Consider the following 23649-nt stretch of genomic DNA (forward strand, 5'->3'; position numbering starts at 1 on the left):
GGAATGATAAACAAAAACCCAATAACATCAGTTGCACTAAGGAGGGGGATTAGGTGGATAGGTGGATGCAAGCAAGAGAAGGAAGAAAGACTGACTTTCACTATAATACCTCTATGTACCTACTGAATTTTGTGCCATGCACTTATATTAGCTATTCAGAATGATTCATTAGTAGGAGAGATAATCATAATAATAAAAGAATAGGTAGCTTTGCAGCCTTTTGGCTAAGATCAAGTGTGGTACCTGTTCTTATCCGTTTAATATCTGATTTTTCCTCTATCCAGTAAGAAAATAATAACTTAATGGAGGAATATCACAAGATATTAGCTAGAAAAATTATTATTTCTATAAATGTGAAGGTATATTCAATTTTAAATATTCATTTATTTAAAAATGTTAATAGATGGGTGCCTGGATGGCTCAGTTGGTTAAGCATCCGACTTTGGCTCAGGTCAAGAACTCGCAGTTTGTGAGTTCGAGCCCCACATCGGGCTCTGTGCTGACAGCTCAGAGCCTGGAGTCTGCTTCTGATTCTGTGTCTCCCTGTCTCTCTGCCCCTTCCCCACTCATGCTCTGTCTCTGTCTCTCTCTTTCAAAACAGTAAATATTTAAAAAAATTTAAAAATAAATAACTAAAAAAATATATTAATAGAGATGGAATGAGTCTTCACATAACAAAGTGTGACTAACACGGAAAAAAAAGAAAATCAGGCAAACACAAAAATGTGCAGAGAATCTGAGATATATTTTCACTACCATTCTACAACTACATCGCTTTTAATATTCTTATTGGATTTATTTCAAGAATACACTCATGTTGAATGTACATATTTATTTACACAAAATTCAATTAGGAAACTAGTTTGTATTCTGATTTTTCCCTTTGTCCCATTTAATATATTTTGAGCATTTTTATTGTCATCAATGAACTTTAAGAAATAATTTTAATGGATATATAATAATTCAATGGCTGTGGTATCATTTTTTTAACTTTGTCATTATTCATAATTAGAATGCTTGCTATTGTCACATAAGCACTACAATGAAATTTTTCTACATATATTGGTGTCCGTCTCCTTAGGATGAGTTCTGGCAACAACTATTAATTGTTTTGCCAAAAGGTTATGTTGATTTTTACTTATGTAAGTACTTTATGAGAATCCTTGTCCCACCCAACAATTTCTACTTTTGGAAATTTTTTTATGTTTGCCAGTTTTATGAAAGTTAATGGCATCTTTAAAAATCTTGCATTACTTATTTGTAACATAAACCTTTATTTATGTGTTTAGCGTCCATTTGTATTCCTTCTGTTCTAAAATGTCAAATGATTTGGGGCATTTTTTCTGTAGCAGTGTTAGTAACTCACTTATTTGACTTGAAAGTTATCTTTGTCTCTCTGTGTCTCTCTCAAAAATAAGTAACATTAATTTTTTTTTTAATTTAAAAACAAGGATGCCTGGGTGGGTCAGTCAGTTAAATGTCCAACATAGGTTCAGGTCATGATCTCATAGTTCGTGAGTTCAAGCCCTACATCAGGTTCTGTGCTGACAACTCAGAGCCTAGAGCCTGCTTCGGATTCTGTGTTCCCTCTCTCTCTGCCCTTCCCCCAGCTCATGCTCTGTCTCTCTGTCTCTGTCTCTCAAAAAATAAATAAACATTAAAAAAATTAAAAATAAAAAAAGAAAGTTATCTGTAGAATACTATTTGTTGCAAACATCGTATCTCATTTTGCCATATGCCTAATGAATTTGGTTTTGAAATTATAGACATGCAACATTTAACATATTGAATTATGTCTATACAAGTTTGCACCTAGAAATTTATCTCCCTTTCCTAAATATATTGATATTCTGTTATTTCTACTAGATCTTTTGAATGATTTTAACTTTTATAGCTAATATTTTAGCATATTTGTGCATTATTTCCACCTAAGATATGTAATAAAATCTAGCTTCTCTTCTCTAACTAATTAGCATAATACTTCTAAAATCATTTAGAGAGTAAGCATTTATTTCTTCACTGATTTGTTATATAACATTTTTAGTCATACCAAACTATTATTTATGCTGGAATCTATATCTGATTTCTGAATCTATATATCTGATTTATCTCTATTGAGCCTCCTTATACTTCTTCAAAAATGAGCATGCAGTTTAAAATTTTGTTAGCAAATCTTTAAACTTTAAAATCAAGGGTGCATGGATGGCTCAGTCATTGAGTGTTCGACTTGGTTCAGGTCATGATCTCATGGTTCATGAGTTTAAGCCCCATGTAAGGCTCTGTGCTGACAGCTCAGAGCCTGGAGCCTGCTTCGGATTCTGTGCCTCCCTCTCTCTCTGCCCCTTCCCCACTCACACTCTGTCTCTCTCTTTCTCAAAAATAAACATTAAAAAAATAAAAATAAAACTTTAGAATTATCTTTCTAAATTTATTTGTATTTATTGTATCCCATTTATTCTTCTACATGACCTTTGTCCATTCCCAAATAAATCCCCTTAGTGTTTTGTTTGGGGGAACACACACTTTGGGGAAAACACACTTTGGGGGAAAAATGCTGTTCCTTACAAAATCAAATCTTTCCATCAAACAACATAATTTTCATCTCTGCATGTAGCCATTTTTTATGTCATACATTATTAGGTTTTTAAAAATATTTTATGAGGATTTTTATGTGTTTAGAACTTCTATAAAATTATTTACTAAACATTGTGGTAATCCTCTGAGGTAGATATTTTTATTGCTATTATCATGATGTGGTAAGAAAATTAGGATTTACAGAGATTAACTAATTTACTCAACATCCCATGCTAGTGAGTGGCAGAGGCCAGTTCTATGTAACCCCAAGCCCGTAGGCTTACCTATCATGCCTGCTGCCTCCCAGTTATTATAGGTTTAATAACTCGTGAGGGAATTCTGTTCCCCAAAATACTACTTAATACAGTATAATTAAATATAACAGTTTAATGGTCTTTTCCCACTTGCCTTTTTGTATAAAAACTGAATAGTTTTCTGAGAAATAGTTATATGAATAATTATTTTACTGTCCCATCATTTAGCTTTTTTACTTAGACCAGGACTACTCAACTTGCACTTATTTCAAGATTCCATAAATAAGACTCATAAGAAAAAAAAGGGGAAATAAACCTTCATTTTTAATCCCTATACATTTCAAAGGCATTCATACCTAGACTCTCATTTCTCCTGTCACTCTCCATACCCAGGAGACACAAGAGACCATGGAAGGTTAAACATTTCCCATAACAGGCTTGGCAAAACTCCACAATAGCTAGGTGACCAGGGTAGTCTCTGAAGGTGACTCTTTTCCTGAGCATGTTGTTTACTGCTGTACAGGTGTTTTTCAGCTGTATAATTATTTCCATCAGGGCTTTAATTTTAATGTGGATAATTTTGCTCTTCAGACTTCTCTGGTGTCCAAATATGCATCATTTATTAATATGCCCTTAAATTCATAGATAATCTCTGACTACCATTCTTCAGTATAAAATTAAGTAAAGTTCAGGATATAACAACCACACTAACACTTAATGTTAGGTTTGCTCTTTTATTAACATGTATATCACACCAGGAAATTAACTTTGTACAGGTTAAGTTTTGCAACTTGAATATGAGATCCCAGGTACATTCTTTTATTAATAAAGGAAAAAAACTGGACCTGGAAGCATCGTTAGTATTCTATTCTTCAACTTCTTCATTGGCTAAGTAACTATTGATGTTCTAGAATTTTACTTCGTGTAACTGAAATCCCGGTGATAAGAGACTTGCTCCTGAATCTTGATAGATATTTCTGAAGGGGTTTCAATTCTTTTTATTTGAATCATGACACTGAACTGTGTTTTTTACTTTTGGTCACAGAGGAAAAGTGGTATCTATGGCAACAGAAAGTTGAAGTGCGGTTCCTGACAGGGTTTTCATGTGACAGAAATGACAGCCATCTTTGTTAAGTAATACTATGTTAAGATGCTATCTTTTGTGTCAGCTTTACTGTGATATCCAAAATTGTGGAATTACAACTTTAAAGAAAAAGACAGCTCAGCAATTAAAGGGGATATTATAGTATCTTTAGACGAAGTTCTTGTGACCTGCCTTTCGGTTCAGTGTTTGATTTATAAAGCAGCATGGACTAGTGTTTCAAAATCATGATTAGTTAATTAAAAGATGTCAGTGTTATGCCTGCACCAAACATGTTTCTTAGAAAAGTGACTAAAATTACACATGTGGCTAATTTTGACTTCTTTCTTATCTTATGTGTTATAAAAATGAAAAGTTCAAGTTATTCAGAAGTTGTGGTTGGCAAAATTTAATTACTGTTATTTAAGATGGGTTCTTTTTTTCTCCTCATTTTATTTTTTTTAAAAAGATCCCACTATCTTCCTCAACTGCCCCGACATAAAACATAGAAACAGACACAGATAGACACACACCACACTTTTTTTTTAAGTTTAAATTGAGTTTTATTTTTTTTTATTTTTTTTTATTATTTTTTTTAACGTTTATTTATTTTTGAGACAGAGAGAGACAAAGCATGAATGGGGGAGGGTCAGAGAGAGAGGGAGACACAGAATCCGAAACAGGCTCCAGGCTCTGAGCTGTCAGCACAGAGCCCGACGCGGGGCTCGAACTCACGGACCGCGAGATCATGACCTGAGCCGAAGTCGGCAGCTTAACCGACTGAGCCACCCAGGCGCCCCGAAATTGAGTTTTATTTTAAAGTTTATTTATTTTGAGAGAGAGAGAGAGAGTAGGGGAGGGGCAGAGGGAGAGGTAGAGAAAGAATCCCAAGAAAGTTCTGTGCTGTCAGCGTGAACCTGACGTGGGGCTCCAACCATGAGCTGTGAGATCATGACATGAGGGGGAAATCAAGAGTCGGTTGCTTAACTGACTGAGTCACTCAGGTGCCCTGAGATTGTTTTATTTATTTCGGTTTTGGTTTTGTTTTTTTATTTTTTTGTTCTGTTTTGTTTTGTTTTTTGAATTATAGTGGTGTATACCTAATATAACATGCAGCATTTTAAGTGTACTGTTTGGTGGCATTATTGTACTACCATCACCACTGTTCCTTCGTAGAACTCCTTTCAGTGTGTAAAACTGAAACTCTGGACTTCTTAAGCAATAATTCCCCATTACTCTCCTCCCCACAGCCCCAGGAAACCACCATTCTACACTCTGTGTCTATACCTTTGACTATGCTAGTGCTGCATATGAGTGGAATCATATGGTACCTATACTCTTGTGTCTTATTTAGCATGATGTCCTCAAGTTTCATCTATTTTGTAGCATGTGTCAGAATCGCCTTCCTTTTTAAGGCTGAATAATATTCCATTGTATGTATATACCACATTTCGTTTATCCATTCTTCCATTGATAGACACGTGGACTTCTTTAATCTTCTGACTATTGTTAAGACGTGGTGCTGTGAACATGAGTGTTTAATTATCTCTTCAAGTTCCTACTTTCAGTTCTTTGGGGTATGTACCCAGAAATGGAATTTTGCTACATCATACAAAAATTCTATTTTTAATTTTTTTAGGAGGTGCCATACAGTTTTTCATAGTGACTATGCCATTTTATTGTTTAAAAAATTTTTTTAATGTTTATTTATTTTTAAGAGAGAGAGAGAGAGAGAGAGAAAGAGCCTAAGTGGGGGAGGGGTACTGAGAGGGAGACACAGAATCAGAAGCAGGCTCCAGGCTCCAAGCTGTCAGCACAGAGCCTGACACGGGGCTTGAACTCACGAGCTGTGAGATCATGACCTGAGCCAAAGTCAGACACTCAACTGACTGAGCCACACAGGCACCTCGTGAATATACCATTTTAGATTTCCAACACAACAGTACACAAGTGTTCTAATTTCTCAGCATCCTTACTAACACTTGTTATTAACTGTACATACCACACTTTAAACAGTATCTCAGTATTTGAGGATAATGTAATGAAAGATTATGTGAACTCTGGTATCAATGTTCAAATTCCAGATCTTGAGTTTACTGTATGATATTGGCAGCATTTAACTTCTTTGAACTTTAGTTTTCCTATCTGTAAATAAAGATAATAATAGTACATACTATTGGATATGTTTTTGTAACAGGCGAGCAGGATACTGCATGTAAAATACTTCACACCCAAACCATCATCTATTTAGCCTTTACTAAGGCTCAATTCTTTAAGTGAGGGCAGACAAAGTATCTTAGTTCAGATTGCTGTAACAAAACCACAGACTGGGTAGCTTAAACAACAAACATTTATTTCTCAAAGTTTTAGAGTCTGGTAGCCCAAGATCAAAAGGCTAGCATAGTTGAGTTCTTGGTAAAGGCTCTCTCTCTGTCCATCTTCTCTTTGCATCCTCACGTGGCAAAGAGGGAGAGAGGGAGGGAGTGAGGGAGGGAGAGACTCAGAGAGGGAGGGAAGGAAGGAGGGAGGAAGATTAACTCTTTTCCTCTCCTATCTTGGGGGCTCCACTCTCATGAACTAATTACTTCTCAAAGCTCCCACCTCTAAATGCCATTACATAAAGGCTTCATCATATGAATTTTCAGGGGGCATAAGCATTCAGTCTATAACACGAGGAAACTAATGTTATGAAGATCTCAGTTCCAAGTAACAGAAAACCAGAAAGAATAATTACACTTCATTTTATTTATCTACATCTTTTTCTTTTGCAAAGCCCCCACTTTGGCTTCCCCACTATCATTGCTGTGAGGACTCAATAGTCATCTTCCTTTCACTTATGGATTTCTTTCCCATTGTCATATGATTCCTTGATTCAGATCAGTTCATCAAATATTTTTATTAATTATATTTTTATGTGTATATCATCTTTTTACTATATTAGTAGATTCTTTAGGGCAGAAATCATTCCATATATTTTCCCCCTGATATTTTTTTTACTTCTGTATGTAACATTGTTATTGATCAGTGTGCATTTCACAGTTTGTTGGTGTTAATATTTGACTAGTCCTAAGGAAACCTTGCTGTCTTATCGAATTTACATGTAGTTTTAAAAGAGGCCAGTCAATAGACTGAATGTTTATATTTAGAAAGTTTTACTAATTATCCTATGTCATTCCCCATATTGAAATTAGGGAACACAAGTGTTATTAATTCACTGATATTTAGAATTCTCATACCTACCAAGGCCAAGTTAGCTTAGTCATTTGCATAGATAAGAGACAAAAAGTTTGGTTTCCTGAAGATCTAGTTCAAGGTTCTAGTCAAACTAAGTTGATCCCCATATTGAAGCTATGCTTATTTTGCAGTTTTGGAGTTTTCTACCTTTTTTTTAGATGCATCTGTTGTGCTGAAATGGTGTTTCTCAAGACTTCCTTTGTTGTCTGTTGAGATGTACATTTTTGACTCTTTATTATGTTTCAGGCGTAAAACATCGGATGGGTTCTAAGTAAGGTGACCCTGGACTGGAATATTGAAATACCAACTTGAAAAATTCCTAGCTATATTATATTTGAAAAATGTACTAAACTTGGATAAGTTTTATTTTAATTACATGAAAAATGAGAATAATCCTAGCCATAGAATTAGAAAGATTTGAAAGGATAGCACATGCAGAATACTCATGACAATGCCTATCATAAAATAAGCTCAAAATAAATGTTATTCTGATTGTAATTTTGAATTGTTTAAAATAATGTTTCCTAAGTCTAGACTTCTATCTCTTGTAGGTTGGATTGCATTCGTATTTTGGGGGCCCTGATTTTTTAAGTGAACAGAAATAATTTTACTGAGAAAATGAATGCCTGTAGTTTTGGTATCATACTACCACCACTATTAAGCTATTACTCCTGGTACTCCTTGTTTTTTTCATGGTGAGAACAACTTACTGTCCTTGCAAAGGCAGAGATTTGGGAGAGTGTTTGGGAGAGAAGCAAGTAAAAAGCTAGCATGGGAATCACTGAGGGAGAGAGGATAGTTTATGGCAGCTAAGAACCCATGCCCTAGGCCAATTTGAGGGCTAAGTTCAGACATAGTAGAGGACACAAATGGTGGAGGTCACTCAGGGCTAAAAGTGGGAGAACAGAAAGTATTGTCCTCATGAAATAATGATTATGAATTTATTATGAATAAATGAATGCCTTTCTTATGAATTTTAAGATTTATAGATGACATAAAAGAATTGTTATACTATGTGATATATATGAAATCAAGGCAGAAGCTGAATTTGGAAAATATATCAATTTCTCAAAGATTATTTACTAATGAAGGTCTGTACTTCATGGGGGGCAAGATATATGAGTAAAGCAGAAAACCTATACAAACTGCTCCTTTTTAATATCTACAGACTAGGTTATCTCTCAGATAGTTCTATTTAAAGAAGAAAGATTGAAAATGTCTTTAATAATGGTAACATTTTACATTAAGAAATGTTTGAAATAATGTATTAATATGCAGAATTTAACTTTAGCCAATTGAGCTACACCAATACATAATAGATATCCTGATAGATTATTCAGAATATTAAATAGATTCAACATAAGGGGGAAAAAGTGGGTATAAGTTTTTACATATTCAGCCACACTAATATAAAACTCATTTTATAACTAATTACGATATTTCTGTGTCTTTACTGAAGTGTCAAACATTTATGTTAAAATTTCAAAATCACTATAATTTAATCACACATAAATACAAAAATTTTCCTACCATGTAGAGATTAAAAAGACAACATTAAAAACTGAACCAGAAGCATATTTTAAGTATTCACTGAAAATTAGTAAGAATTATTTCAGTGTCAAATTATCTTGCATTTTATTCAAATGCCTTAAGGTTTACATGTTTTCTACTGAGTTTTTGGATATTTAGATATTATTTTGCTAGGAAGAGTGAAGAAATCAAAACAAGTTTTTAAAAAGTGATATAAAATAAAAAAAGTTCCACTGGGTTAGAGAAGAACCCTTGTATAGTTGTAACTTGAGCAATCACTGGGGATCAAACGCTAAATCCAAAAGGCAGCTGCACAGTACAGATGAACAATTTTGTTCTCCACAATTACCTTGATTGTAGATAATCTGATTTGGACTGCTATGTGTGTGTGTGTGTGTGTGTGTGTGTGTGTGTGTGTGTGTGTGCGTGCGCGTGTGTATGTCTAATCTTATATAAGAGTTGATGCCTTTGGTGGCTGAATTAGGTCAAAATACAAAAGACAAAATAGATAATAAGTAAGAAACATTATCAAGATTTTAAATCCACAATTGTACTCTATTTCCCCAAACCCAGAGCTTTGATGAAAATTGTTTATTGCATGGCTAAGTTCTTATCTGAAGACATCTTCTGGGCTTTGAAGATTTTATCATAGTCTTAGAAATAAAAAATTGAGCAAATTGCAGTGCTTTTCTATAATTTTGTAAAACAGGGTGTTTCAAGATAAATTATACCAGTGGACTGTATCTGTCTTGTACCACAAAACACATGTAAAATACCTGTAATTTAGTCATTTCAAGGCATGCATGAAAAAGGTAATAAACACAAACACAGACATCCTAGTTTGCAGACATGCAGACTTCACAAGTTAGAAAGATCTCAGGCTTACTAAATATCAAAGATGAAATCTGTACTGCACACCAAACTACTGAAAATTGCCTTCAAATTTAAGGTGCAATTTATTTCAAATGGGGTAAACTTGTAGCTGGAAGCATTGAAGCAGACAGCTACACCTAGATTGATTATTTTATATTTACAATACAAACCCATATACAAATATGTATAAACAATATATGCCCGAAATTATGTTCTTTATTATTGAGTTTTTAAAGTCTTGAGAGTTCTAATAGTTAATTTATATCAAAAAGCTTTATTTTAAAGCATATTTTGGCCTTCAAAACTTTGAAAAAATTTCCAGTTTTTCTTAAGGTTTTTTGAACATTTTTATTTACAATAAAATAATATTAATGACATTAAATTATAAGACCATCTTGTTCCTTGTAGTAAACTCAGTTCAAAATAGAATGTGATTTTATTACTAAAATAAATATTTTTTTCTTTCACTTGACTGAGAGTAACCATCCTACTCTCATTTTTTCTAATAAATATATATAACCCCAGGTAGAAAGGATATGAAGGCATCAAGGGTGCCTATATATATTATATTAATATAATTAATATATATAAATAATAGAATATATAATTAATATATAGTATATATTAATTAATATATATACTATATATATATAATGCAGTAAAACTATAACTGCAATATTTAGGTTTCACTTAACTTTATTGTTACAAGATGCTAATGTAAAGGAAAGAAGATCATCGGATCACTGAAGTACCCTTCCACCTGCTTTCCTTCCTTCCTTCCCCTTACCTGCATCAGATTGTGATCCATGCACTTTCCTCACTATTTCAGGGAAGGATATATCTAAATAAGTGGAAAATTCCTCAACTGCAATATGGATACAGTTTCAATGGGCAACTTAGCATGTATAGAACATTGAAATTGATCTCTGGAAGAACAGACCTTTTGTCTTTTACCTATTCAAGAGAATGAATTAACTTAATTGACTTCTATTAAGTAAGAGAATTCAAAGTATCAATATGATGATAGCACTTGTCCTACCTATGCCAATTTAGGGAAAGGCATAACATAATTAGTAAAATTCATCTTTTGGTAAAAAGTAAAAAGCTAAGAGTAATGTACATATATAGGAGCAGAAAAGTTTTTACTCACAAAGTGACAATGATGGTAAAGGGTGTAATTGGGTTTGTGTTGGAAAACTTCTGGTTTGAGTCAATTTTATAGAGTACTTTCTGACATTGTGTATTCCTCTTGTGATCTTGGTTACTTCAAAGGCTCTCCCTTTCCTTAATAGCCTTGTGTTTAGTGCAATGGTTTTTATGGTAGCCTCAGGAAAGCTTTTCTTATACTTCCATAAGGCAGCCTTCATGAGCTTGTGACCCGTGATGTCAGAAAGGGTTCACCATTCAAAAGGACCTTGTGCTTGGTTTAATGTTGTCACTGTGTTGAAATTTTTGATAATATAATTGTTGAACTTGTGTTTAGACTTGTAAGTGAAATTCAGTGGAACAATGGGATATGAAGATGAACAGAGGAGATGCTCACATTATACATGTCTGTTGCATTTCATGCTGTGTCATTTGCATAGAGTATTTGCAACACCAGCAGCACAGAATTCCAGAGGACCCAGGAGTGTGGAAGCTCAGTTAGGCTCAGAGTACAAGCTAAGTGTGTTACACTTCCACTGAGTTAATGGGGGTGCTGACCAGAAACCACTCTTTATGTTATTCAAGCCAGAACTTGCTTTGAATATGGAAAGGAGGCAATGGCCTTCTAAAAACCCAGAGGATCAAGGCACCCTATCATTCTTTTTACCTGTATTACTTCCCGATATTAGCCAACACTTAAGTTGAAAATGATAACTTAGAAGTAAAGGGCAACACACAGTTCGTCTTTCTTTCAGTTCTTCCTTACTCATTGATAAAATGTGCATGTGTCAAGTGAAATAAAACCAATGAGTTATTTTCTACCAACTTTTTCACTGTTTCAGTAACAGTGAAGGGCATACACAAACACAACTAAGGAATACAAATTGTGTAATTTTGGTGATTCTGTGAGAGTTAAATGTTCTTATCTTTGCGTTAAAACTGGCATCACACAGTATAAAGACAAATGGTAAAATCCATGATAATATTTTTAACTTTATTTTGTCTTTACGTATAGTAACATTAAATAGTAAAATATATTATGACAAGTTGAGAAAGAGTGTGTGGAAGAAAGAAAAGGCTTTATATTTTAGCACCTTTAATAGTAGTTTTTCATGGTTTTTTTTGAACAAGAGAACTTGTGTTTTTATTTTTCATTGGGTTCCGTAAATTATGCAGCTGGCTTTGTATTTCTAAATATTTGAAAAATATGATTGAGTGTTCCTATGTGTATACAATGGTGACAGAAACCTGGTATGAGGCATGGGAAAGTAAAGAATTTTACAAACACTTCATTGTATCCTCACAAATCCTCACAAATATTCTTGTAAATTAGGTGGTAAGATCCCTGTTTGCCAGATAAAGAAAATGAGGCCCAATGTCATAAAAAAGGTAAAAGACAAAGTCATTATTTACTCTTAAGTCTGTCTGACTCCAATTCCTACACTCTCTCTACTCTTTTCAGTGATCATATAATTAACCCTTTATTTTAATTTCTTTTAAAGTTTATTTATTTATTTTGAGAGAGAGAGAGAGAGAGAGAGAGAGAGAGAGAGAGAGAGAGAGAGAGAAAGTGAGCATGAGTGGGGGAGGGACAGAAAGAGAAGGAGAGAGAGAGAATCCCAAGCAGACTCCTCTGCACTGTTAATGTGGAGCCCAATACAGGGCTCGACCTCATTAACTGTGAGGTCACAACCTGAGCCAAAGCCAAGAGCCAGACACTTAACTGACTGAGCCACCCAGGCGCCACCTATAATTAACCTTTTAAATTGGGACACTTCTCACAATGAAATGGGATGATAATAAGAAATACTCCAAGATTATTGACATAAACTGATTTAGGAAGCAAATCAGGATGTGTGTTTACTCTAGTTCTAACCTTCTTCTTCACCTGTAGATGGCCATTGACTTATATTTTATGATTCCCACTATACCCCTAGGACAGCAGATCTTGTTGAAGACTTGTTAGAGACTTCATGATTATTTGCTGAATAAACAATTCTTTGTGGAGTAGATGCTAACTGTCAAATGGTTAAGATTTTCCTGGAGGTATAACAATCACGTTAAACAAGGGTCGAAGTTGAAAAATCAGAAATAGATTAGAGTTGTAGGATATTTTATATTATTTAGTTTTGTGCCTCATAAACTCCAGACATTATTTCAAACAATATGGTATCAGGTTACTAAACAAATGGCAACATTAAGACCCTTTCTAGGCTTCAAGTGTTCAAAAGTTTTAGAGAGTATCATCACTAATCCTATGTTGCCATAGGATTCTTTTCCTCTGGGAGATTCAACTCCCAGAGCATTTTATGGAACATTTATGGAAGTATGAATACAATTCTAAGGGTAGCTGTTAAGAAACTTCTTATTAAATGAAATGGTTTGGGGAAAGAGTTAAGATGCTTCCTTGGTAATAAAAGATGTGATTTTCATGCCAGATGAGAGAGACAGAAGTTATATATTCTGCTAGATGGAGCTTGTAATTTTTTAAAATTTAAGCATTAAAAAAAATTGGATGCTCATAAAAATTTCTTGAGACTTACAATATTTAAGGCATGATTCTCCTTTCTTATTCTATTTCTATCTCTTGCCCTAAAATTATTGAATGAGAAAACTTCCTGTCCTTCACTCTACTGATTACCATTTCTGGGAACATTGCCTCTGAAGGCAGGACATACAGAAATGACATCTCACTGCTGGATGTGCTGATTCACTGGCACTAATATGTCATTTTCAGAAGCGTTCCCTCTCACAGATATTTCAGCATGGCAGATTCGTGGGTCGAAGGGTAAAAGCAGGTTACCTGTGGGTAGAAGCAGATAATGGGCATTTTATTACCCAGACATCTCTCGTTTTAAAGCTGCTATTCTCAAGGATTAGACAGATGACCTCCAGTCATGATTTTGATTCCATAAATTGAAATTGGTTTTAATACTGTTCATTGCTCACATGTGATTATGCATGAAGTTAATGTTATATGATTTTCCATCTGAGGTGATTTCTTAACCTTTTCTCTGCCTCACTCCCCTTAAGTCCACTGTATTCACATTCCCACAGGAATCTGCTATATTCCATAAAATTATTGAATAATAATGAGCACATTAAGAATATGATTTATATTTCTTTGTTATGTGTAGGATCAAGAATGCTTAATTTATAACTGTCATGTTTACAGTCAGGTACTGGGATAGTACTAAGTGGTAAATATGGTCCCCATCTGGTAAAAGATAATGAATTATAACAAAGTTACAGTGATTATTATTATAATAGCAAATCCTTCTGTAGTGCTTACTTTATGCCCTCTCTTGTCATATATTTCAAATATATATATGTCATATATTTCATACATCTATATTTCAAATATATTTATTTAAGAAATATAGTGTTTCAGGTAAAATAAAACAAATGCACATGTAATTAAAACACGAGTAATTTTGCAGTAAGCATATAAAAAACATACAAAAATGTCAAACAAATTTGGAAGAACTGCCACTTAGCTACTAGAATCACAAAAGGGATGCTACCATGTGCTAGGCATATCGGTAACCTCCAAGAAGAGTATAAGCCTTACCTATCACTCAAAGAAATTCAGGAAACAAGACTCACACATAACATATCATTAGAGAGCCAAAGAAAACAACACATAATTTAAAATTATGTGTATATTTTTATGTTTTTGCACTTAAGAGCTTCTCCTATGTCTTATTCTCTCTATTCTTATTCTTCTCAACTTAATAAAATAGGTACAATTATTTTATTTAACAGCAAACATTAAAATTGAAGAATGAACCTTCCTGATTTAAAGCATGTGCCCATTTAAATAGATGAACCAAAGCAAATAGTAAATGTAATGAGCGTTTGTTGTATGCGTACCATACTGATACTCTCTATCATACTAGGTATCATTTACTTAAATCCAAAACAGTTCTATGATATAGGCATATAACCAGGAAACCAGAATTTATAGAAGTTAAGCAATTTGTATCCAAAATTGTGCAGCTCTTAATAGGAGGACTGACATTGAACACAGGCTGGGTTACTTGAGAGGTCTCCTTCATGATCACTCTTTAATTCCCTATTCAGATGTTCTCTAAATGTAAACTGGGGACATAACACAATGGCCTTACATTCACACCTGTTGTTGCTGGGAACATGACTGTCAAAATGGAGAGAAGTCTATGATTCCAAACAGTAAAATGGTTCCTAAAACTTTGTCTTGCTCCCTAACCCCTGTCATCTGGCAAGGCATTTCAGCTTAAATATCCGTTTCTTTCAGAAGCTTTCCCTTACATAACCATGTCAGTTGTCACCATTACTAACAAAGCACTTGGAATTACTCTGTCAAGCACTTGACAGGCTACACTGCATTTTTTTAATTAAAAGATTGGACTTTCTATCAAACACAAGTGAGAAGACTGTCCTAAAGATTATCAGCCAATGTGGGTATTGGCATATCTTGATGATGATTCATGTGAGTGAAATTCCCTAGCAACATTTTCTTGCTTATGGAAACATGAATATCACCAGGAGTTTGAAGGTCCATCAACAATGCAACTGAAGTTCCCACTTTGAAAGTCCATCAACAATGTTATTTAAGATTTGATCTGTACAGGAAAATATGGCAGGCCATCGTGGCGATAGGAATAGTGTATGCGTTATTGAGCAACATTAGGAAAATAAATGAAATTCATAACTATAATTTCTCCTATAGGAAATGAGTACAATAACAATATTCACCTTATAGATTCATTGTGTTTATATTTTTATTAAATGAGACTGTTTGATTAAAGTAATTTGGAATTACTGCCTCATAGTAAACAAATGAAACAAGGTATTCTTATTACAGTACTATTCCTATCATAAAGTTGTGTGCTTCTCTATAAATGTGGTATCTTACATGAAAAGCTTAGCAAGTAATCCTGCCAGGAGATTATAAGGCCCTAATAACATCATAATAAATAAAAATCTCATGGTGTGGAGATTGGTTTGCAATTTATTAATTTACGATGAGAATAATAACTGTCAGACCAATTACACTATTTATGTTGCCATGATCTGCAAATGATAATTGAAAGCAAATTTGTTAATGTGTCATTAGATATTAAGCCATATTTGGACAGAAATTGATTGTCATCATATTCCTATCATCCAGTGATTAGTGCCAATGCATAGTTTTGAAAGAATAAATAGAATGGGTTTAACGTAACTCAGACAAAAATAAGCTACCGTGTGGTCTGTGTTGCATCAGTATTCAAAAGAAATACCAATTCAATCCCGAGGAAAACAATTTGAATTGCATGACATACGGTATAACGTCAAAATATCCCCTCCCTTTCTTTTGGCAATTCCTAGAAGATACTCTCTTTCTTACCTTCTCATAAATTTCTACTCGAACTCTTTACCTTAATGTTTTCTTCGTTATTTTCCTGCTTTCTAACATGCATCCCCTTTTCCTACCTTCATAGGCTATCATTTTCTTTGGACATCTGCTTTTAATATTTCTAATTGGGAAGAATCCTAAAATGCTTATTTTCTCTCTCTGTTAAATAACCATTATCTCCTGAAAATCGGAGAACCATTTGTACTTTTTTGCTACCCAGAAGTTCTCCACAGCCTAGCTGTGCCTTCTCCTTTTTCTTCATCTACCTCTCCCCACTTCCCACCCTCTTCCAGGTTGAAGTTGGGTTTCTCTCAGATGTGGATGGGGAAAATGTACATGCAGCTCATCCTGCTGGTGTCGCTCATGGTGTAATACAGCCAAAGCAGATGTTGGAAAATTTGAGCTATTAGAGTAGCAAATGTATCTGAAGCTGGGTTTAATGCTTCCTAAACTCACCAGAGCTAATTCTTCTGCAAGAAAAAATAATGTAAAAGGATCCTTGGCTACTAATTATTTCTCTTTTTTGCAGCTGAATAAAACAAGAACCTCTACATTCTAACCCATAAAATTTCTAGTAAGTTCCAGTTTGTGATTCAATCGTTCTTACATTATCTGGGGGTTCTCTGGAACACTATGGGATTAGCACCACATTAGCCAAAGCAATTTCTTTGTGATCAAATGTTGCCTCTCAGTAAAAACAAACAAATCAGGGGGTGCAGTTCCTAACTCAAAATGGTATTGAGCTTATCTTTTGTTTGACTTTGAGCAACAGTATTTACCCTTGCCTATTACAACTTCAGTTATTGTTATCTGATATGAGAAGAGTGAGTTATGTCTGCATTCGTGTTGTGTCCCTGACTATTTGGATGTTTCAAGTCCATGATTCCTTCAGATATCTCTAAGAGTCCTAAGACCCATAAAGAATTACTGATCATCCAAGTCTCTTATTTGCCTGAATCCTGTGGTTTTTGTTGTTGTTGTTTTGCTTCCTTTCTCAAAACAGTACCCTATCCCTCTAGCTAAACTGCTACAAACTCTTAAAGCATAAAGTCCTTAGAACAATAGTTTTCACCTAGAAATGAAGTTGTGAATATCCTTCAAGGATCCTCGAAACTCTCCACCATGAAATATACTCTTTCTGTGTGGTCAAAGTGTCCATCAAAGAAACAGAAGTCCTTAGGAATTTGAGCAAATAGTGTATACTCTAATGCTGGAAGTAAAAAGTCTCGCTTGCTTTCCCACATATTTCAAACTTTGAGACCTGCTCTGATAAGCATTTCACTACCATTTTCCAACCAGCCACAAAGTCCTTTCTTTTCATCCATTGAAAAGTGTTCTTCATAATTATTTTTAGGTCTTGTAACAAGGCAACAGTGTAATTTTACCTATAGTTGTAAGGGCTGCACAATCTATTGTTTCCCAGTGACAACCTGTTTTCCAGTAGTTGTAGAATAATCCTGGAGAGATGGATTGAATATGACTGCTACCCCATTTATTTTTCTTAAGAAAATGGAAGTCAATGAATGTTAGGCTGAAATTCAATTTCTAATTGAAAATTCTATGGGAAATTCTCATGAGCTTTTCCAATTATGTGAATTTATATAAGTGCATAAATTTAATAATCTGGTATATTCTATTCTGAACAGAGCATTTTTTCCAAAATTATAAATTTTTAATGTTTATTTTGAGAGAGAGAGACAAAGCATGAGAAGGGGAGGGGCAGAGAGAGAAGGACAGAGAGAATCTCAAGCAGGCTCTGCTCTGTTAACATGGGGCTTGACATGGAACCCAACATAGGACTCAATCCCATGAACTGTGAGATCCTGACCTGAGCCAAAATCAAAGGTTATACACTTAACCAACTGAGGCACCCAGGAGCCCCTCCAAAATAGAAATCTCCAACTTCTCTTCTAAGACATTATGCTTAAGTTTTCTCAATTGCACTTCTGTTGCACCGTAAATCCAACCTCCATCCGAGAATGATAAGAGTGTGCTCGTGGCTTGTCGTTGTGCTGACAAAATTATCTGTGGATCAGCTAAATGTTATACATATTAAATGGAAAATTCATAGTAGTAACTTCTTTTTTTTAATGTTTATTTGTGGGCTTTTTGTTTGTTTTTTTAGAGAGAGAGAGAGAGAGAGAGAGAGAGCACAAGGTGGGGGCGGGGTAGAGAGAGAGGGAGACACAGAATCTGAAGCAGGCTCCAGGCTCTGAGCTGTCCGCACAGAGCCCGACGCAGGGCTTGAACCCACAGACTGCGAGATCATGACCTGAGCTGAAGTCAGACGCTCAACCAACTGAGCAACCCAGGCACCCCATAATAGTTACTTTTAGAGTGTATCCTACATAAAAGTGGATCGTCTCAATACTACCCAAATATGAGATTGCATTACGAGTTTTATTATTTAAGAAGTATTTTAAATGATTTTAGACTTCTGCTCTTGGGAATGGTGAATTAGCTTATTTCAGACCAGCCCTCCCATTATAAAGCCTCAACAAATATAAGAAAAATCTCTCTTTGAGAGTACTGGAGAGCAAGCAGTGAAAGACAGAAGCAGGAAGAGCTAAAACATTTGAAAGGAGATAAGCACACTGAGGAGATTCTAGCTACATGTAGCTTCTCTACTGAGGGCATTTGTCAGTTCTTCCCTTACATGGAATATTAAACTCAAACAGAAAATAAAAGTTTTATGGGATAAGAAGTCATAGGTCAAAGTTTGGGACTTCTGTAGCCAATATGCTAAGGTCAAAATTCTGACAAGGAGGGTGATACAGAGAAAGGAGGCACCCAGGCTTGCAAACAAGCACCTGCTCGTGATTTGTACCTATCCAGTATGAGAGTCACAGATGAAAGCAAGAGTGGGAAAGATGACAGACTGAACACAAATTTGGACAACTGCTCAGTTTTGGACGAAGGTGTTGGCATAAGGACATACAAATAGACCAGTGGAACAGAAAAGAAAATCCAGAAACGGGTTTCCAATGGCACAGCACTTTCTATTTCACAAGAGAATAAAAACAGAGGTCCCCAGGCCTTATGCCAATGAGGAGCACAGGCCAAGTCTTGACTCAGGGCAGATTTAGGGCTCATTTGGGGCTCCCTCATTCACTGTCAAGGTCTGGGATGCTCTGTCTGGGAAGGAGGATGTTAGCCAGGCTTGGCCAAGCAGTAAGTGCCTATTGAGGTGGGTGTGGAGATATTTGGAAATATTTGTTTCTTAGCTCAAATAAAGTCCAGTTTGTGTGCATGTATGTGTATATATTCCCTATACATAATGTGTGGAGAAGGAAATATTTTCATGAAAAGATGCTGGAACAATTGCCTAATGTCTGGGAAAAAATAAATCTAGAACCATACCTCATGGTGTACACAAAAAGCAGTTTGAGATGAATCATGGCTTTAAACCTAAAGAGTAAAAATATAGTTTTTTGCACAGAAAAAGACCTTAGTTACGTATTGTAGGAAAATATAGATGATACAGGGTATCAAAACAAAAAAACAGGACAGAATTATGAATTGGACTTAAAAATTTCTGCTCTTTACAAGGCAATTAAGAAAATTTAAAAAAAGCATGCCATAAGACTGAGAAAATAAAGTTAATACATATATCTGACAGAAGTTTATATCCAAAATAGATAAATAACCCCTACAAATCTACATTAAAAAGTTAAAATCTCAATATACAAATAAGCAAAACTTAAGCAGCTACTTCATAAAATAAGATACAGTAATGACCAATAAACACAGAAAAGAGTGCTCTCATCATTATTTGTCATCAGGGAAATACGAATTAAAATGGCACTGTGATATCATTATACACCACTAAATGGTTAAAATCGGAAAAATTGGCAAATCCAAGCGTTGGCAAGAATGAGGAGGAACTTTGGATCTCTCGTACATAGTTGGTAGTGATGTGCACTGTTTAGCAGTAATGTAAATAACTTGGCATATTTTCATAATATTAAATTTGCAAATACCCCATAAATCGTCTGTACCACTCTTAGGAATTTTCTTCAAGAAAAAGGGAAACACAAGTCCACCAAAAGATCTGTATAAAGGGGCGCCTGGGTGGCTCAGTCGGTTGAGCGCCGACTTCGGCTCAGGTCACGATCTCGCGGTCCGTGAGTTCGAGCCCCGCATCGGGCCCCTGTGCTGACAGCTCAGAGCCCAGAGCCTGTTTCAATTCTGTGTCTCCCTCTCTCTGACCCTCCCCCATTCATGCTCTGTCTCTCTCTGTCTCAAAAATAAATAAACATTAAAAAAAAAAATTAAAAAAAAAAAAAGATCTGTATAAAATATTTATAGCAGTTTTATTTTAATTAGACTCAAAGTTGAAATGGTATATTCACACAAGTCAAGGTCTGTAAGAAGATATGAACTACTGATACATGCAGCAGTCTAAATGAGAAAAAAGAAGCCAGTGACAAAACAGTATAAACTGTAGAATTCCCTTTATATAGTGTTGTGGGAACTAAATTGTTTTTCTAGAAATCATCTCTCTCATCAGTTCTGTCGGAGTCGACAGGAATTGGATAGAAATATCTAGGAGTGGGGTGCCTGGGTTAAGCTTCCAACTTCGACTCAGGTCATGATTTCGTGGTTCATGAGTTCAAGCCCCGTGCAGGGCTCTATGCTGACAGCTCAGAGCCTAGAGCCTGCTTCAGATTCTGTATCTCCCTTTCTTTTTGCCCCTCTCCCATTTGTGCTCTCTGTCTCTCATCTCTCTCTCTCAAAAATAAATATAAATATTTTAAAAAATTAAAAAAAAGAAATATCTAGGATAAATGACAATTTTCTATCTCCTACTTTGGGAACTGATTGCATGGGTATATGTTTGTCAAAATTCATTAAACTACACTCAAGATTTCTGCAATTTTGTGAATTGCAATAAAAAGATTATTGGGAAAATATTATTTTTAATGTTTTATAATTCTATATCCAAGTCTTCCAAGGGGATCCAGAGAATACTATTGTGTGGTGCAAAGAATAACCGTAAGGGTATTTTTTACCCATCCAAATCCCTAAAGTCTGCAGAACACCTGAGTCAGAATTCCATCCTGTATTCTTGTCCCCCTTTTAAAAATTCTTGTCCCCTATTTCTACTTCTCTGTTGTATTTTCAGCTATAAGCAGCTCCATAATTTTTCTTATGGTAATTAATTTATCCTCCTTGAATCTTTCCATTTTGAAGCTTTATTCTTTAGCAAACAAAAGTCCATGCCTATAATTTTTTTCAAACAGCCAAGAAATCTTTCTCCACAGAGAACTGGGCCAGAAGAATGGATTGAATGCTCTCTGTCCAAGCACAGATAAAACAGGATCAAAATGGTGCTCATGAAACATTTTGTCATGGTAAAAGATGTTTAATGAATTTAATGGTTCATGGCATTGGGCTCAGATCAGCCATAGGAAGAGTTAATACAAAAGATACTGAGTTGGTACCCAAAGTTTTCCTAAGGGTTTTAGATAAGGTTTGGTGGGCACCACCAATGTTTTCTTATGTGCCACTCTACTTTTTCTAAATGCCACAAGTGAAGTACCTGGAGACTGACATTTTCTTTTCCGTTATTTTGTTCATATCCTTAACGTTAATTTTGTATAATTTCCCCCAGGTGTATCACCAGCCTCTGCAGTGCCTTTGTGGAAAGAAGAAAAAGGTTACCTTCTGGAAGATGCAGCCCTGTAAGTGCATGGTTTGGTGGGCAGTGACATTGCAGCGTGTAAGAATGTCTCTTTGGTAGAGGAAGACCTGCACTGGAGCACGAGGTATGTGGATTATGAATTAAATTTTACCCCCACATGTCCTTTCATGTAGGTCCTTTGTGCCATGTGCAAAGTGCACAGATATTCATAGCAACTCCACCTTGGCTCTTTCAGTGACATGTTTTTCCTTCTACCCTAACACTTACATACTCTGTATCAATTTGAGTTCTTGGCTGCAAATAAGAGAAATAACCTAGCTTCAAAGTAATGTTCAAAGTAATGGCTACACTGCTGATTAAAAAACATACATGTGTATGTATCCTTTCTGCTAATTTATTTCATTAGGGCTAAATGAAATTCATATCCATGTATTAAATGGATCTTTCTCTTTACTACTTTCCCTTTATTGATTTAGAGTAGTTGTTTGTACTTCAAGCATGGGAGATCCAAGCTTCTCCCTGTCTGTGTCTCTGAAGATTTAGTAGTAAGACCTTCAATTCTTTCATGCATCCCACCTATCGTAATGTGTCTTGATTATAAATGGTATTGGAAATAACGAGTATGGTTTAATTTGATCTAACTTTATTGTTTTGTACTTTAAATGATTTTTCTATGTGAATATTTCAGTCTCCCTTCTCTATCTTAAATGCCTATAAACTTTGTCAGAACAAGTGTTGATAATCACACATAACTTTATTTAAAAAAATGAAAATCGGGGTGCCTGATCAGTCAGTTAAGCCTCTGACTCTCGGTTTCAGCTCAGGTCATGATCTCACTCTTCATGGGTTCAAGTCCTGCATCAGGCTCTGTGCTGACACTGAGGGACCTGCTTGGGAATCTCTCTCCCTCCCTCTCTCTCTCTGTCCTTCCCCTGCTCACGCACTTCTGTCTCTTTTAACATAAATAAATAAACGTTAAAAAAATCAAAATCTCAAGAACTTTAGTGCCATTAAAATGAAAGATGGAGGGCTGGGAGATGGCCAGCCTGCTTGTGAGGGTTTCCGCAGGCCAGGCCTGCTGCTGTACAGATGTGGGGCTGGTGGGGCTGTGGCCTCTGCCCCTGGGGTGGCTTGGGCAGCAGTGTCCTAGATGGGAGACAGGACGTGGGTCCCTATTCTGATTCTGCTGCTCCAGTGGATCAGGTCTGTCGCTGGCTAAGGTTTGGGGCAAAGGATGGGTCTCTGTCCTTGGCTCTGTGGCTGCTTCTGTGACTGATTGAATACACCGTGCCCTGGGTGGGGGCCGTGGAGTGGCTCCCCCAGCTAGGTCTCTACTAGGCTGTCTCTTTCCTGGTCCTTTCGCTGAAGAGAGCAGACATTTTGTTTGCTTTGGTCTACAGCCTTTGTTGCTTCCAGCTGGCAGGCGTCCCTGATGCCTGGTTTGGGGTCTGTGAGAGATAAAAAGAAAACCCAAGTTGCTCAGGGCTGGGATACCATCCTTGCCTTTACATTTTTCAGAGTTCTGAGTCCATTTATGATTGTCTGTTGAATTATTTACAGGACTTTGATGAATTTAGAGGGAAGGAGCCAGAAAAGCGACTCTATGTCATCTTGCAACAATAAGCTTTTTAAATAAGATTCAGGTTACAGTGCGTTGTCGAGCAATTTTAGAAACTTCAGTGTCTTCCATCCTGGCCATTTCTCATTGCCCAGATTTTATCAGTAATTTATTTTTAAAAAGTTAGTTCTTCTGGGTCTTTATTCATTAAAATATTCAAAACCTTTTTATCTAATTACAGAATATTTTGTTAGTATAATTTTATCCTTTTCTGCTACAGCTGTTCATATTTATACTAATATTTATGCAAGATATATTTCATTATCCCATTTAGGCAAACATTGTGATAATTATGTGTCTGATAATTAAATGTCT

The 23649-nt window shown here is 35.5% G+C and overlaps 1 pseudogene; it reads left to right on the forward strand.

Annotated features, from left to right (window-relative positions):
* The first annotated feature begins 204 nt into the window (after positions 1-204).
* Positions 205-341, forward strand: LOC122232430 (annotated as a pseudogene).
* The last annotated feature ends 23308 nt before the right edge of the window (positions 342-23649 follow it).

Source organism: Panthera tigris, chromosome A1, assembly GCF_018350195.1.
Source record: "Panthera tigris isolate Pti1 chromosome A1, P.tigris_Pti1_mat1.1, whole genome shotgun sequence".
In the NCBI taxonomy this organism is placed as follows: domain Eukaryota; kingdom Metazoa; phylum Chordata; class Mammalia; order Carnivora; family Felidae; genus Panthera; species Panthera tigris.